Here is a 16,840-nt window from a genome sequence, read left to right as displayed (position 1 = left end):
CTCAGACAATAACAAAGAATTAAACCAAAGATAATGCTTAACTAAACCAATGCAAAATTCTAGAGCAATATCAATACTGCTAATTATCAAGAAGAAAGTAAAAGATACCTACCTACAATAGCACCTGTTGGAGCCCTGGCCTCTCTTGAATGATACAATAATGCTCGACTCCTCTCTGTTGGGGCTCCTGCCCTTCCCTCACGACCATCAGTGATCCTCAAAGTAACCAGAGCAGGTGCACTCATTGCTTCTCCCCTCAACATCAGACAACCGGCCTTCTTGTGGCCCACTTGATTGCAGTGAAAACATAACGGGCTTGTCCACTGAGGACAATCCCGGTTTACATGACAAACCATGCCACACTTGTAGCAGCCCATACCCTTGGAAAGACAAACCCTGTTGTGCTGCTTCCTGCACGTGCTGCACTGACCCCGACCATTATGGCCCCTCAATCGCTGATCTGAAGTTTTGGGTCTCTTCACAGGACCCTCTACTGCCTTCACCTGATCTGCCCCCCTCTTCCCCAGGTGCTCCAAATCGATCTCTTGCTCTCAGTTTCTAGAAATCATATCATTCAGGGTCTTACACCCAGAGATACTCATGAAATCCATGATGTCATCCCTCAACATATTGTGATACCTTCCTTTCTTCATTTCCTCATTCGCTGCATACTACAGAACCAATAAAGCCCTCTCCCCGAACTTGGTAGTGATCTCTGCCACAGACTCAATAGTCTGTCGAAGGTCTTGAAAATCCCTCTTGAACTATTGTACCTCAATAGCTGGAGAAAAATCAGTTCTAAACCGGGTCACAAACTCATGCCATGTCATCATCTCCACGACTTCACCTCCCAAAGTGAAGCCTACCTCCTCATACCAATCTCGAGCTTTGTCCTTCAAAAGACATGAAGCAAATTTGATCTTTGATGCCTCGGGTAGAAACTCATCTAGAAAGCGTTAGCCATATCCGCTAACCATCTCCTACTAGAAATGGGGTCCTTCTCCCTAAAGAACACGGTAACTCCATAAGCACGGAACTCACAAAAAGAAAGAATGTGATCTCTAACCATAGCCATAACCTCAGTGCGGAAAGAGCCCAGATGATCATCCAAAATCTCCAAAATCCCCTCTTGGACTGCACCAAAGATCACACAAGTCTACTCCAAAATACTGTGGGTAATCTCCAACGAGATGAACTCCCCCGAGTCTGATCGCTAATTAGCTTAGTACCTGCACCTGAGCCAGAAGCAGAACTTGAACCTCCTTCCTGAGTGCTCATCCCCAACCTAAAATCAACCTGCAAAAGATCAGAACATATCCAAGAAACCTTATCCCATAGGCTTCCTAGATTCTCCAAGACTCTCCCTGATTCGAGTATGAATCCTATGTTTTTAGTAGTATGGGCCCAATACTACTTTCCACACCTATCTATACTTTCCTCAAGAATCGTCCCAAATCCTCTATGTCACCTCCTCAAACTGATACTCCAAATGATCGCCTTGCCATCAGTTGCTGAAAAAGTCCCACTAATTTCTACTATCCACCTCATGAATATAGTCGCATGCAACAAATATCAGATAATCCTTTGAGTAAAAGACTCAACCCATGAATGGTTGGACTCAAAGGAGAGATGCATAATAGGGTCAAATCCATCACTCTGAGATTATTTAACTTATGCAACATGTGACTAAACATATTCACTTAGCAATCGATCCACATCAATGAGAGTCCCACAAAGCACAAAGCAAGCAACATTTGTTCAATAAAAAATCTAACAAGCACTACACTAATCAAGCCATTCTATCCAATTATCTAGAACCGTACTAGCATGCAACTCTAAAAGCTCAAACAATCAGGCATAAAAAGGCATCTCCCCTAGCATAAAATCATGAGTAGATCCTTAGCCCTAATCTAGCATGCAATTCAGATAACATACACAACATGTATGGGTATTCTAGGAATCAGTTACTTGAGCTCAGCCGATTGCATGCATCACACCCCTTTCTTTGTTAGAAATCCCTTTAATGAAATATTCGTTTTATGAAAAATCTACCAAATCCTCAATTTGAGTTCAGACATACCCAAGGGTATGCCCGAATCCCTCAAACCAAGGCTCTGATACCAACTTGTAACGTTTCGAAAACCACAAGGTAAAATTTTCATTTTTAATATAATTAAAACACCCATTTATATTTTTCTCAAACATTTAGAAGTATTTCATAATAAAACATTTATTAGAGTAAAATCCCAAAATCACAAGTTGCATAAAAACATGGGTGTATGCACTCAAGCCGAGCCCTTCCCTTTTGATCCAGGGGCATCCATGTTATTTTCAGCTAATACTAAATCAGCCCATTTCATGTCTCCTACTCACCTTGGGCTTGAATCAAATTCTTATTTTGGTTTCAAAATAGTTCAAGGGAGAAGTATCATTTTCTGGTGGCTCAATAAAGCTGAAGAGTCCATAATCAGCACCATTAATGTTTTAAATGTTTCTTCAATTTTCATTTAATTGTTTTCCAACTTCTGGTCTTTCATTAGCCTTTTCATTTTCCTAGAGTTATGTTTCCTTTAGTTTTTAGCCCTATATAAGGAGCTCTAAGTTGTAGCAGCAAAATCATCTTTTGAATAATGAATTTACCATATCCTGTGAAACTCTTTTTGAGTGTTCACACGCGAAAGGAGTCGATTCTTGTTTGTTATTAGTGTGGTGTTGTTGCTTTATCGCTATTAACATCAACCATCACTAATTTGGTTGATCTTGGTGGTGTTCAATTACTTTATCCTGATCTAATCAGGTTGTCTACCCTACCCCTGTTCACAACCCTTTTTCTTTTTTCCTATTTTCACCATCTTATGCATCAACTGGTATCAGAGCAAACCTAGGTTGTATTCTTATCACTTTACTGGTTTTTTCTCCCCCCAAACAACATGGAATTTCCTCATGGAATGAATGCAGATGAAGCTAATAATATTAGGCACGATAGACAAATTGAAGAACTCCAAAGAACTACCAAAATCATAACCCAACTGCTTGCAATGCTGCTGGACGCAAAACTACGAAGGGTCAATCAAAAGCATCAAGAAGATTATGCTAGTGGTGATTCAATCGGCCCTGATTGTAGTTCGGATGAATCTGGTCAGACTTCGGTTCATAAAAGAAGGTTCAAAGATGATCGTAGAGATATCAAAGTAGATGCTACGGAGTTCCATGGAGGATCAAACCCGGATGGCTTTATTGAATGGTTGAATGATATCAAAAACCTTTTGATGTTAAGGGGTATTCTGATGAGAAAAGTTATAAAGTGGCTCTTTTGAAACTTAAGGAGTATGCCTCGTTATGGTGGGAAAATGTGAAAGCCAAGCAAGAACGAAATGGCAAGTCTATGATCCGATCTTGGAGATAACTCAAGAAACTACTCAAGGATAGATTCCTTCAAGATTCTTACAAGCAAGACCTCTACATCAAGATAACTAACTTCAAGCAAGGTAATCGAATTATTGATGATTACACTCGTGAATTTGAACAACTTGTGTTACGTAGTGGAATTAAGGAGAAACCCGAACAAACTATGGCTCTTTATGTTGGCGGACTGAACCATGATATTGCTGAAAAACTTGAATTGCAACCTTTCTGGTCCTTTGAAGAGGTTTATAAGTTATCTTCTAAGATTCGGAAGTGTACCAGGAATAAGAAGGTTGAAAGGGAAAACCCCAAGTCATTTCCAAAGTATAACAATTCTTTCCAGAATCCTTTCTATAAAGAAAACCTTTCAAAAGGTGAAACCTCAAACAAGACAAGGGTAAAGGTCCTGCTGATGCACCGAAGAAGAAGTGCTTCAAATGTCAGTGTTTAGGACACTTTCAAGCTGAATGCCCTAATCGACGTGTCATGACACTGAAAAAGGTTGAAGAGGTTAACATTATAGAAGAAGGAGAATACGAGATGCCAGTATATGAAGAATGTTACTTTGAAGAGAGAGTTAAACCTGATCAAGGGGAGCTTTTAGTGATTCGAAGAGCTCTTCATGCAAAAGAGGTGGATCCTAATGATGAACAAAGAGAGCAGATATTCCAGTCCACGTGCATGATTAGGGGGAAGGTACGCAACCTTATTATTGATAATGCTAGTTGTACTAATGTTGCATCCACAACTCTTATCAATAAACTACACATTCCAATTTCATCTCACCCGAATCCATACAAGCTTCAATGGTTAAATCAGGGATCCGACGTGAAGGTAGCCAAGCATGCCCTACTCTCATTTTCTATTGGTAAGTCTTATCAAGATCAGGTTCTTTGTGATATTATACAAATGGATGCGTGCAATATGTTTCTTGGATGGCCTTGGAATTATAATAGACAAGTTTGGCACAATGGTCATCAAAACACCTACTCTTTTGTCATGAATATGAAGAAAGTAATCCTCGAACCGGTACCATCTACCTTGCTGCAAAAGAAAGAATTACAGATGGTTGCTCAAGTAGAGAAAAATGTATTTATCAATGAAGCACGAATGGAGAGAGCTAAATCCAACATAAAATATGTTTATGTTTCGTTGCTAGTAGTAAACAGATTTGAAGATGTTCCTCTGCCCGTTGATGTCTGTCTGCTTCTGGAAGAATTCAAAGTTGTTTTTCCTTCTGATTTACCTAAAGAATTACCTCGATTAAGGGGTAATGAGCATCATATCGATCTAATCCTAGGAGCATGCTTCCTAACAAACCAGCCTACCGATGTGACCCTGAAAAGACTCTAGAACTAGAACATCAACACTAAGACCTCATTGACTGTGGCTACATGCGTGAAAGCATGAGTCCTTGTTCTGTTCCAACTTTTTTGGTTTCAAAAAAGACGGAACCATGAGAATGTGTGTTGATAGTAGAGCCATCAATAACATCACAGTCAAATATTGCTATCCTATTCCAAGTTTGGATGATATGCTAGACGAACTTCATGGCGCCAAATTGTTCTCGAAACTTGATCTTCAAAGTGGATATCACCATATCCGGATGCGTGAAGGAGATGAATGGAAAACTGCATTCAAAACAAAAATTGGGCTGTGTGAATGTTCGATAATGCCATTTGGACTTTCCAATGCTCCTAGTACTTTTATGTGGTTGATGAATGAGGTTCTTAGACCATTTCTGGGTAATTTTGTTATTGTGTACTTTGATGATATACTTGTATACAACAAAGGTGTTGAAGAGCACACTCAACATTTCAGAAGAGTATGTGAAGTGCTGAGAAGACAAAAACTCTATGGGAAGTTGGAGAAGTGTGATTTCTTTTCTCCCAAGGAGATCTTTCTCAGTTATGTTGTATCTAAAGATGGAATTTCGGTGGATGAATCAAAGGTGGCAACAATCTAATCATGGTCATTACTTGTGAGTACAACAAAGGTAAGGAGTTTTCATGGCCTTGCTTCATTTTACAGGAGGTCTGTTAAGAGTTTCAGTACTATTGTTGCATCCCTCATTGAGTGTATCAAACAAGGCTCTTTTGAATGGACTCAATCTGCCCAAAATGCATTCGAGAAAATCAAAGAATGTTTGTGCAGGTCGCGTATTTTAGACCTTCCGTATTTCAACCAGTTATTTGAGGTTGAATGTGATGCAAGAGGAGTTGGTATAGGGGTTGTTTTGGTACAAAATAAACGACCTATAGCTTATTTTAGTGAGAAATTGAATGAATCTAAGAAGAACTATAGTACATATGAAAAAGAGTTTTATGCTATTGTTCGTGGTCTAGATCATTGTAGTCACTACTTGAGCCCTAAACAGTTTGTCCTTCACTCTGATCATCAAGCTTTGAAGCATATCAACGGTCAAAACAAGTTGAACCCAAGACATGCACAATGGGTAGCATTTCTTCAATCCTTTAACATTGTTTCAAAATATAAAGCATGAAGTTCTAACATTGTTGCAGATGCCTTCTCAAGAAGATATGCCATGCTTACTATCCGTGGGGCAAGAGTGCTAGGCTTTTCTTTTATTAAAGAGTTTTACCTGAATGATCCAATTTTTTCTAAAGTTATTCAAGAATACAAAGGTCAAGCTAGTGGTTCTTATGTCATCAAAGACAGGTTTCTTTTCAAGAACAACAAACTTTGCATTCCTAAAGGAACCATAAGGGTGGTACTAATCAGAGAAGCGCATGGAGGAGGGTTGGCTGGTCATTTTCGAATCAACAAAACCCTTATTGTGTTGCAGGAACATTTTTATTGGCGATACATGCTCCTTTTCAACCATGGGAAGATATTTCTATGGATTTCATTGTCGCTTTGCCTCGTACGCAAAGTGGGAATATGCTATAATGGTTTTGGTAGATTGTTTCTCTAAATTGGCACACTTTGTCCCATGTCACAAAGCTGATGATGCCATTCATGTTGTTGATCTATTTCTTAAAGAAATTGTGCGTCTTCATGGAGTCCCTAAAACCATAGTTTCTGACAAAGATGTCATGTTCGTAAGTTACTTTTGGAAATCATTATGGAAGTTATTAGTGTTGGATTTGATGTCTAAGCCCATAACTATAATTGGTATGCACTTGACCTGAGAGTAGCATGGTCCTTTTGGGTTGCCTTCACCAATGCAATTTAATACGACAGACTTTTGAGAATAAGTTTATTTGTGATTTATTAATATATTACAAGTATAATATATTAATATGAAGTCATATTATTTAATTAGTATTGATCAAGAATTAATTTGGAATTAGTTTAGTGATCAAAAGAGACTAATTAATTATACAGGGACTGATTTGGTAAATCAATGATTCTTATAGTGTGGGCCAACAATCCATGATTAATTAGGATGGGATAAACCAACATGGATAGTCCATGGAGGTTTAACCCATGGAGCCTACATAATATGAAGGGTAATGGTGCATTAGGGTTTGCATGGATATAACCCTAGCATTTGTCACACTATAAAAGGAACCCCATAGAGCTAAAATCAGTGGCCAATACATTCTTGGAGAGTGTGAACCGATTTTGTGCTAAACAACTTATTCTCTCAAGCCTCCTTTTTCACTTGCTGTTTGTGACACATTAGAGGCATCACATTTGAGGTGATAAAGCTTTTGAAGGCCAAGATCTACAAGTCCTACCAAGAGGTAAGTTATGTAAATAGTTATATTGTTCAATTGTCAAATTGTATGCTAGTTAGGATGTATGCTTTGGAGAATCAAATTGCATGTATAATTAGAGAAAACATAGATCCAAAGCATCTAGGGTTGCATGTGCACCATAAGGTTGTTAGAGTGCTCAAAACCCTTCAGTGGTATCAGAGCCTAGGGTTGTTTTCTGTTATACTTGATGCTTATTAATTTTCAAAGTTGAAAAACTCGGTTTTCTGGCCTCTGACTGATGAACTCGCCGAGTCCACTTAGGGAAAGTGCAATTCGATGAGTCAGGCTCATGCACTCATCGAGTTGATGGCTCTGGTTGTAGAATTTCGAGTTTTTGGCCAAAATTGGATTAGGATCAATATCTCAAACTGTTTTTTGAAACATAAAATTTGTTTTCTTGAGATGATAGTGATCATGCTCATCCAATTAATAGATAATTCTTAAAATTTCAAGATTTGTATTAGTTTATATGTATAGACTAATTTCTTGCAAATTTTTGATATGAATTATCTTGACTTATGAGTTTAAATAGATCCTAGATAAATTATTGGATAACTTTATTGTTAAAATATTGATCTAAATGCCTTAATGAATTCCCACTACTAGAAAAATAGCCTTTTACGATGTGCAATGCGTGTCGTAAAATGCTCAAACGACACGCAAATGTGTTTCAAGGAAGGCTCTGTCATAACGAGAGACGACGCACTTTTGCGTATCGTCTATTTACGATACGCATTTACGACACGCATTTATGACACACATTTACAACGCGTAGTTATGACACACAATGCATATCAAGGAAGGCCCTGTCATAAGGAAGACGACACGCATTTGGGTATCGTAACCTTACGATGCGCGTGTTTATGACACGCAATGCGTATCAAGGAATCCCCTGTCATAAAGGAAGACGACACACATTTTTGCGTGTCATAATTTTAAAGTTTTTTAAAATTATATATTTTTGATGGATATACTAATTTTCAAATTAAATAACACGTTAAAAGTCTTATCATACAAAATAAAATATGATAAACAATAAAAATAATTCATTGCACTAATATGTCAAATATAAATAATCATTCCAATAGTAAGTAAATGTAACACATTGCTAATATTACATAATATTTATTATAGAAAACAAAACATGTAAAACATTAAAAGAAACCCATGACTAAATTCTCCTTTGACAATTTCCTTTCTAAGAGACTAACCTAAATGTAGGAACTTTGAGACGCTGCATGGCATGGAAGGAGGTTGCTAGAGCTGTCAGAACCTGCACAGGGCAAATCGGTAACTTAACATACAATACAGTACAAGTTGATATGATAGAGAAAAGAGAAAAGTGAATACCCACCTGAAAGTTTGCACCTTCAAAAACCGGATCAAGGGTACTAAGGTCAAGCAGCCAATCAATGAATAACTTGAAATACGGTCTGTGGTTGAATGATGTACATCATGAACCAACACAACAGAACATACATGATAGTTACCTTGAATTACAAAGTGCTGTTAATGGAATCACATATAAGCTCCCATTTTGGACCCATATCATGAACCAACACTACAAGTGCCTGAGGAGACAACACACATTTTATAAATAACACTTATTTCTCAACAAATGTAATACATAAAAATTTAGTGAAAATTTTTTTTTGACCTGGTTTTCAAATAACGACCATGGACTTCCTGACCCTGGCTGCCCAACAGGGGTCTGCAGTGTTGTCTTTTAAATTAATACATATTGACATCCAATAGGAATTTAGAGTGTAATTAAAAGCAATGAATTAGTTAATAATACCTTAAGTGCTTTGGCTTTCCTTCCACGATCACAATTACACACTAGTAATTTCATGATCTTATTTGGATTAGACATATTACTTATTTGAGACGCCACTGTAAGTGAGTGTGATTGTTATATAAGTTATCTAATAAATGTATCAACAGTTAAATAGTTTGCCAAATTTAAACCATATGAGATACCACTGCTTCCATTTGAATAAATATGTGTTTGTTTCTTCTTGGTCCTCTTCAAATGAATTTTCTTGAAATTCAAAGACTTAATAATAAATATTATAATAGTTGTAATAGCATCATAGCCAGATGTATCCACTTCCTCTTACATGCTCCTTCCAGTTTTCTAAAGGAGATTCGAAACAAACATCATTGAGCAAGAAATAGCAACAAATATTACTATTTTTACCAGTATGGACAATATACTTTACTTTTCACCCATATTTACCTCAAACTGAAGCAATTAAGATTCAATTGCTTTCCTGTAGGCCTTAATCGCGCCAGGTGGGACTGTATAAAAGAGGTTCTCCTGCATTACAGTGAAACAAAGTTGTTATGAAACCAGTAAAACAATTACATATTAATGGAAGTTTAGTAAAACAATTACAGATTAATGGAAGTCCATTCACTTTTATTGTCATGGGATTTGATGGTTGGTTTTTGGGTTTTACATAAAAACAGGATATTCCTAAGAGATGGAAAGAGAGCCCTGGAGGACCATGTCATTGTACAAGTGTCGTGTCTCTCTTTGATCTAATAAGAAGTAAGGAATGACATATATAAAGTGATTATAAAATATGAATGGACAAGCAAAATAGATGTTTATGTGTGTGATAGAAAAGCCAGCTCATCTGGAAGTGGAAGCAATATAGATATCTATGTGTGTGATAGAAAAGGTTAGGAAAGAAAGAGTACCATAGGAGTATCACAATCAGTCATCATATTTTTGAAGGTTTGATCTCACATGAACTTTAGTTGTTATAGTTTACCAATTTAAAAATTAATAGTCCCTTTGCTTATTGATTTCTATATGTTAGCAAAGTTTTTCTTTGAGGGTATTTTTGTCATTGTACTTAACTATTTTATTTTTGTTTACAACTCTACAACTACTCAAGGGAAGCGCTAAGTCCATAACTTACAATGTCAGATTAACCCAAATGACCATCTAGCTGGTAAAACGTACTCTTTTAATCCAATCCTGTTTTCACCTGTGTCAAAATTAAAAATATTGTTGATTAAAAAACTACATTCTTATAGGTTTTTATGCGTTTAGTGATTACAAATATACAAATAATTTTATCCTTACATTTAGTCCAATTTGGAGCATATGCTTTTTGTTGAAACTGCCGTGAGACGTATCCTTACATTTACATTTAGTCCATATTGACATATCCTTACATTTTATCCTTATATGTAAAATAACTCACATTTTCATTATCCGTGTAGCTGAACTTATTGACATTGTATAGCTATAGAATAGAAAGGATTCTAGGAATGACATACATCCATAAGTTTGCAAGTATCTGCTATAGGTTCCACATAAAAAACTATCTTTTTATAGACCAGCTTGTGATGTGGCAATATCGGGTCTTGGGTGGATAACAGTTGAATCTGTTGGTCTTGGTCAAACGGTCCTGAAGCTGCCCATAAAAATTTAATAAACATGTGTTTTAGCATGTAAAAGAAAAAGTAGCTAGGGTGATAAAATAAGCATACCTGGCTAAGAGTACCATAGGAAATTGACATCTTTTTACGATTGATGTATAGATATTAGGAAACACTGCATGTCCTGAAAAACAGTACCCATAAATGCCTATGGCAACAGGGAAAGTTGAGAGGTTTAAGGTTTTTGTGGTTTCAATTCGAAACCCCACATCATCCACAAACCCAACCCAAAACAAGCGAATCGACGCTAAAATTGACGTAATAACTCCACCAGCTGGATTAAAACCAAAATGATTTAATTGTAGTAAAAGTTTGTTATAAACCATTTTTATTTTGATCTTCTGTTAATAACACTCATAATGCATAGCCAAACTGTGGGAAGGACAACTAGAGTGATCATAATTGCAAATAAATAATGTGCATTTAGTATATATCCTCCGAGGTTTAAATGTGCATTTGGAAATAGAGACGATAGGTTATCACTCTCCAATATAATATATTCAACACAACATGCATTCAGTGAAAAAAAAGACTTAGTTAAAACATAGAATCAAGCCAAATTATGTAAATCGAATCAGTGTCAGATTAGATATACTTACGTATAACTCCACTTACAATATTATCTGATGTAAAAACAGAAAACAAGAGATAAAGGGTATATTGGTCTGAAACAAGACTTTAATGTAATTTTTTTTGTTGATGTATTAAGTAAATTTACAGAAATGGTGAGACGTCCGAGAGTGCCAAAGGCAGCCTGGCTGATATATGGATAGGTCTTGACGCCAGGTTGACTATCTAAGCAGTATCGAAAGAGGATACCAGTGTACAAAGAAAGGTCACCAAATATGAACAATAATGACAGTCCTACCCATCCTCCTTCTTTCACTGCAAAAGGAGTTGAAGGAAGTCCAACTCCACAAAGAACATTTACTCCTACACAGTACACAAAAAAGTTATCATTGATTTTTTTTTTTAAAATGACAATGTACATTGATACTTATATGCAATCAAAGTTGCATGTTTGCTAAGAGAATTCAAATGTGTGGCCCATGGTGGCCTTGGTTAAATACTCTGTCTGGGACTGGGACCCAAAATTTATAGGGGTCCATTAATACCATCTTAATCAGATGGTTGGATGAAATAAAATCTACAAATCAAAAATTGTCAACCTAAGACAGAACTAGGACCATTAAACAATACATACCAATACAATAATCTCTAACATTTAAGTATGAAAAAAATTAGAAAACAGGATGTCATGTTGATATTACACATACCATTAAGAACAGATTGACCATAAGAGATCTGCCTGGAAAGAGGAAGTTCATGTGAAGCCTTAGAAGATTTGTGATAATGTGGCAAATTCTTAGCAGATGATCCTCATGGAGGAAGAAGAGAGTGAGAACTACTATGCCTTTCTTGCGGATGCTGGTTGTCTGTTGAAGGTGGCAAGAATGGTTTGCTCAAACTTGGGAGTATCTCAGCGGCGTGTCTGCTTGTCAGTGTTGATGAAAGGAATGAACTGCCTAATCGAGACAAGTTGGGAGTCCCCATAAAGTTCAGCCTTGAGGATGGCACACTCCTATACAGATCTATCGATTTCCTAAAACATCCATCATATAACCCAAGGAAAATCTTTAACAAAACTACTTTCTTTTGATTCAATATTATACAACTAGATCTTGTTATAAATCGACCACTTCTAATCTTAGTTTGTATCAAATCTTAAACTTAGTGTGATTGTTGTTTTCTGGTACAAAAAAGTTTTAGAATTCATATAATCCAGTTTGATCATGTCGGTATAACAAGATTCAGTATTCAGATGAATTTAGAATTTCAACGGAATCTTATCAATTGTTAACTATATAAGGAATTAAAGTAGAATCCAAAAAAGTCGGATGTGGTCATACCTGTAACTTTGAGGCCACGATGGGTTTAAGGAACTAGGTTTGATTTGATGCTGAGGGTTATCGTCGGAATAATTTGAAAATTCCGAATCATTCCTATCGTCTTCATCTCTAGTGGAGTCCTTGTCTTCCTCATAATCTTCACTCTCGATGAAAAAGGCTTGATCTGATACTGAATTCTTCATTTCTCACAAGTTTCGTTGCCTTCTTTTCAGATCTCTGAGACTTCAAACAAAAGAGGTTAATCTTGTGTAAGATAAGCTCTTAACAACATCAACTCATACGAAGTTATGAAAAATGATGTATGTGAATATGTAAAATTTTGTTGTGAACTGGATTTGGATCCATTAAAAAGGGAAAATTGACTTTCTGGGAAGTCGTCACCACCTCAACGACACCCAAGCATGTTTCACCATCTATTTCAAACACAGGGAGGTTGAGACACCTACAAAAGTTGAGTTTTTTAACATGTGGGAAATTTCTTCATGAAAACGCGACTAGGGAAATCGATCATCTCGTTAGAATCATACTCCACTTCAATATTAATCTAACCTAGGGCTTGTAAACATGAGAAATCGTTGTAGTCTCTGGTGATGTGAAGTTCCCGAGGTCGCCGACGGAAAGAGATGAGTCGAGGTCAAAGCCGAGTTAAGGTAGATTCGGCAGTCGTGGAGGCGGATTAGGGTTTACAGAGAAAAGGGGAAGGAGAGAGTAAAGGTTCTCGGCTGGTGGCGTGCTTGCATTGATCGACGTCGACGACTAGGAATGGCAAGTTATGATGGTCGAAGTGCAAGGGAAGAAGTAGGCGGCAGTCAATGTCGGGAGGGGGAAGGTAGGAGTGTCGATAATTAGGGCTACAAGGATAGGAAGAAAAAGGAAAGAGGGGTTTTTAATTTTTTAGGATTTCATTTTCCCCCGGCTATTAAAGGATGGAATGCACATTTCCATTAAAATTTATAAAGCGACATTTTCAGATGACAGACATTTTATTATAGGCGCCCTCCGTGTTTTTTTTTACTAATTTAAGGGCACACACTTTTGCATATCATAAATCGATGCGTATCATAAATTGTGCGTCGTAAAAGGCTATTTTTCTAGCAGTGTCCATAACTTGTCCTCAAGTTATGGAAAATGAAAAGTCTCATTTTAAAAGTCATTAAACTCATAAGTTATGGAAATGAAAAGTTTTGAAGAGTTTCAAAACTTGCCCTTAAGTATTGGAATTTGTAAAGTCACACTTATGAATGCTTTAATTCCAAACCTAGAATTTAAAAAATTTAAAATTCAACTCTTATAGTATTATGATATTAAAAGTTTAATTTTATATATATACATATATATATATATATATATATATATATATATATATATATATATATATATATATATATTTGTATAAGTAAGTCAGTCTTACCGTTAGTAGGCCTCATTCAAGAAACCAATCTATAAGGGTCGTATAAGGTTATTGCCTATAAAATGGTGGTTTAATGGGTGTCCATTCTCATCTACCGTTTCCTTGATTGGTGGAGGGTCGTAAGCCGAACGGGTAAGATAGGACATTCTCATTAAAAGTATAATGAATATTTTAAGTAACAAAATGTCTTACATATTCCCAATCTTATTTACATAGGAAAAATGTGAAATTGATGCTAATCCATGAAATTGCACTTTGCACCTTGTCAAGTCGTTAGTGGAGCGTGTGTGGTGAACCGACACATTGATTAAGTGATATATGACGTCAAGAGTACCAAGCACATTTGCATGGTTATTCACACATTGTTTGTGATCCTCGACATCCCAGTCACAAAATTGAAGGGCATAATCAATATTAAACATGCCATTGAAAAGTTAAATGAATCTCAAAAAGATCTAGGAATTTCAACTCATTTAAAACCTAAAGTTTATTTTCGTTTTTTATGGTGGAAATTGGTAAATTTTCATTTACCTATGTTCAAATATTTTGCAACTGGATTACAGCATCCCTCTTCCGAATTGTAAAATATTGTGTTGGGTCCTAGCCTTAATATTTCATTTTTGGTGTTATATTAAGGACTTAAATAAACTAAACTTCAATTTCTCCCTATAGATGTCTAGTTCTAACAACTATGGTCTACCTTATCCTTTGGGAAAATGTTTTCTTTATATGATGTTCCACAAGACGATCAAGGTGAAAGACTAATCCCTTCTTCGTGTTGTAGCGGAAATTCACTTCCTCCACCTCCTCCAATAATTCTCCCTAACCCACAAGTTCCAAGACTTGAAAAAGTTCAAGATCACTAAAGGCCTATTGGCTAGCAAACACCAAGATGGAAGGTCTATGTGTGCACATGTCTTGTAGATGAAGTCACACATTGACATGCTGGGAATGTTAGGAGTCGATATCTCGAGGAAGCTGGTTGTTGACTGGGTTCTTCAGTCACTCCCTGAGTCGTATAATGAGTTCTTTAAGGACTACTATATGACAGATCTCAACACGAATCTTATCGATCTTACCTATTTGCTTGTTGCTACTGAATCAATAATGATTTGGCGCACTGGTAAAGCAAATTTGATTGGAAGATCTGCTACCCAAACTTCCATGCACATTGACAATGGCAACATTGGAAGTCCAGAAAAGCTTTCTCTTCCTAGTGGAAAGGGATCAACCATGGTCAAGTCGTTTGACCGAATGGTAAAGTGAAAGGCTAACTATGATATAGTCCCGTGTACCATTCCCAAAGAGTCCAAATGTTTCTATTACCAAGAGAAAGGGGCATTGGTTGCGAAGCTGCCATATTTACCTGAAAGATCGCAAGGATGGTGAAGTCAAAATGTTTGACTCTACTTCAAGTAAAGTCCACTATCTAACTCTTTTAAGTTTCTACTTGGAGATTCTTGATACATGATGTAATGTAATTACATTTTGATGTGTTATAGAATTGAAGAAAAGAAAGGAAGCTTAAAGAAAAAGTAAGTTGATTTTGATCGTGAAGAGATAGATTTTGATCTCATGGTTCGAAGATCAGAATTTTGAGCTGCTGCTTAAGAGCTATGATAGATTGCTTAGGAATAGATAACAACATAGTTTTCACATGTATTTGCATTGTAAGGATAAGTTTTCTGCAATTTTATAAATAAAAGAAAAAAATTGTTTTATTTTATTTTAAGTTTCCTTACAATGGCATTTGTGAAAATTGTTTTTTATATGTTTCCATTAATAGCAATATTGGAAAATGGATTTGATTCTTTTGTTAATGGTAGAGTCAAAATTTACCATATAAGGAAAGATTCTCATCACCTAAGTTTCAGTTGGATAGAAACTTGGAATCATATAACTTGTATTGTGTGATGAATGAGAACTTCGTCTTTGGGAAATTAAGTCTAATTCCTTGTTCACATGTATATGTGAGTCAAGTGAAGGACTAGGGGATCAGGTAAACTTAGTTGTACGCCGGCCAGGTCCACCACAAAGAACGATAAGACTATTCGTCATGATTTACTAAAGGTTTGGTAGATATGGTTACACTTACAAGATTAAGTGTAATTTTGAATCATTGTAAAAGTTTCAATGTATGTCAGAACGGATAAGAAGAATCCAATTAGGCAGAAATATAAAAGTTTCTCCAAATCTAAAAAGAAGGGAGATTACTTGAGTCTCGTGTTTTATGATTATCTTAGTGACTATGAAACCATATCATAATTGATCCTATAAGGACATCTTAGTGCATTTTTTTGGCTAAGAAGAGGAATCATGAATTGTTGAAATGGTTAAATTGAAAGGTGAATCATACTTCGTTCCAAAATTGAATCTTAGAGTCACTCCAAGATCAAGCCTTGAGTGACATAATCTTAAGAAAGATTTATAACACTGATCAAATGTAGAGTAAAATGTTTCTTACTCTTGTACATTTGAAATTGGTAAGTTGTGATGTTTTAGATAAGACAAATACCAACTAAGTCTAATTGTTTGAAGTGTTTGTCTTGATAAGAAACCGCACTAACTCTTGAATATTGGTTTTTTCACGTAACGTTCCTTGATAAAGTGAATCTTATATGTCAAGAGGTCAGTGGGAGTCTTAAAGATCTTGAAGAGTTTCAAGAACTAATCAAGAGTAAACCTATTGTTAGTCACTAGCACACGACTTGAGGTTTATAACCTATCGTGTTAAGATACTCTTATTTTTGTGCCTATTCCAGTTGGATGACTATGCATGTGAGTTCTATGAGTTCTCAATTGTTTGCATAACAACCTAGAAGCAATGGTAGGCCTTTGTGCTACCAGGTGGCAAGGAATTAAGATTGAACAAGTTCAGTGCATATGAGTTTGAATTTGTTACTAACCTTGTCTTGTGATTATGGTTTTCACAA

General features: G+C 36.2%; 1 pseudogene; it reads right to left on the bottom strand.

The window, feature by feature from the left end:
- Positions 1–8,328: 8,328 nt before the first annotated feature.
- Positions 8,329–12,678, bottom strand: LOC111920600 (amino acid transporter AVT1C-like; annotated as a pseudogene).
- Positions 12,679–16,840: the final 4,162 nt, after the last annotated feature.

This window comes from Lactuca sativa, chromosome 4, assembly GCF_002870075.4.
Source record: "Lactuca sativa cultivar Salinas chromosome 4, Lsat_Salinas_v11, whole genome shotgun sequence".
NCBI classification, from domain to species: Eukaryota; Viridiplantae; Streptophyta; class Magnoliopsida; order Asterales; family Asteraceae; genus Lactuca; species Lactuca sativa.
The sequence above is the reverse complement of the archived record's forward strand: the minus strand, read 5'-3'. Positions and strand labels throughout refer to the sequence as shown.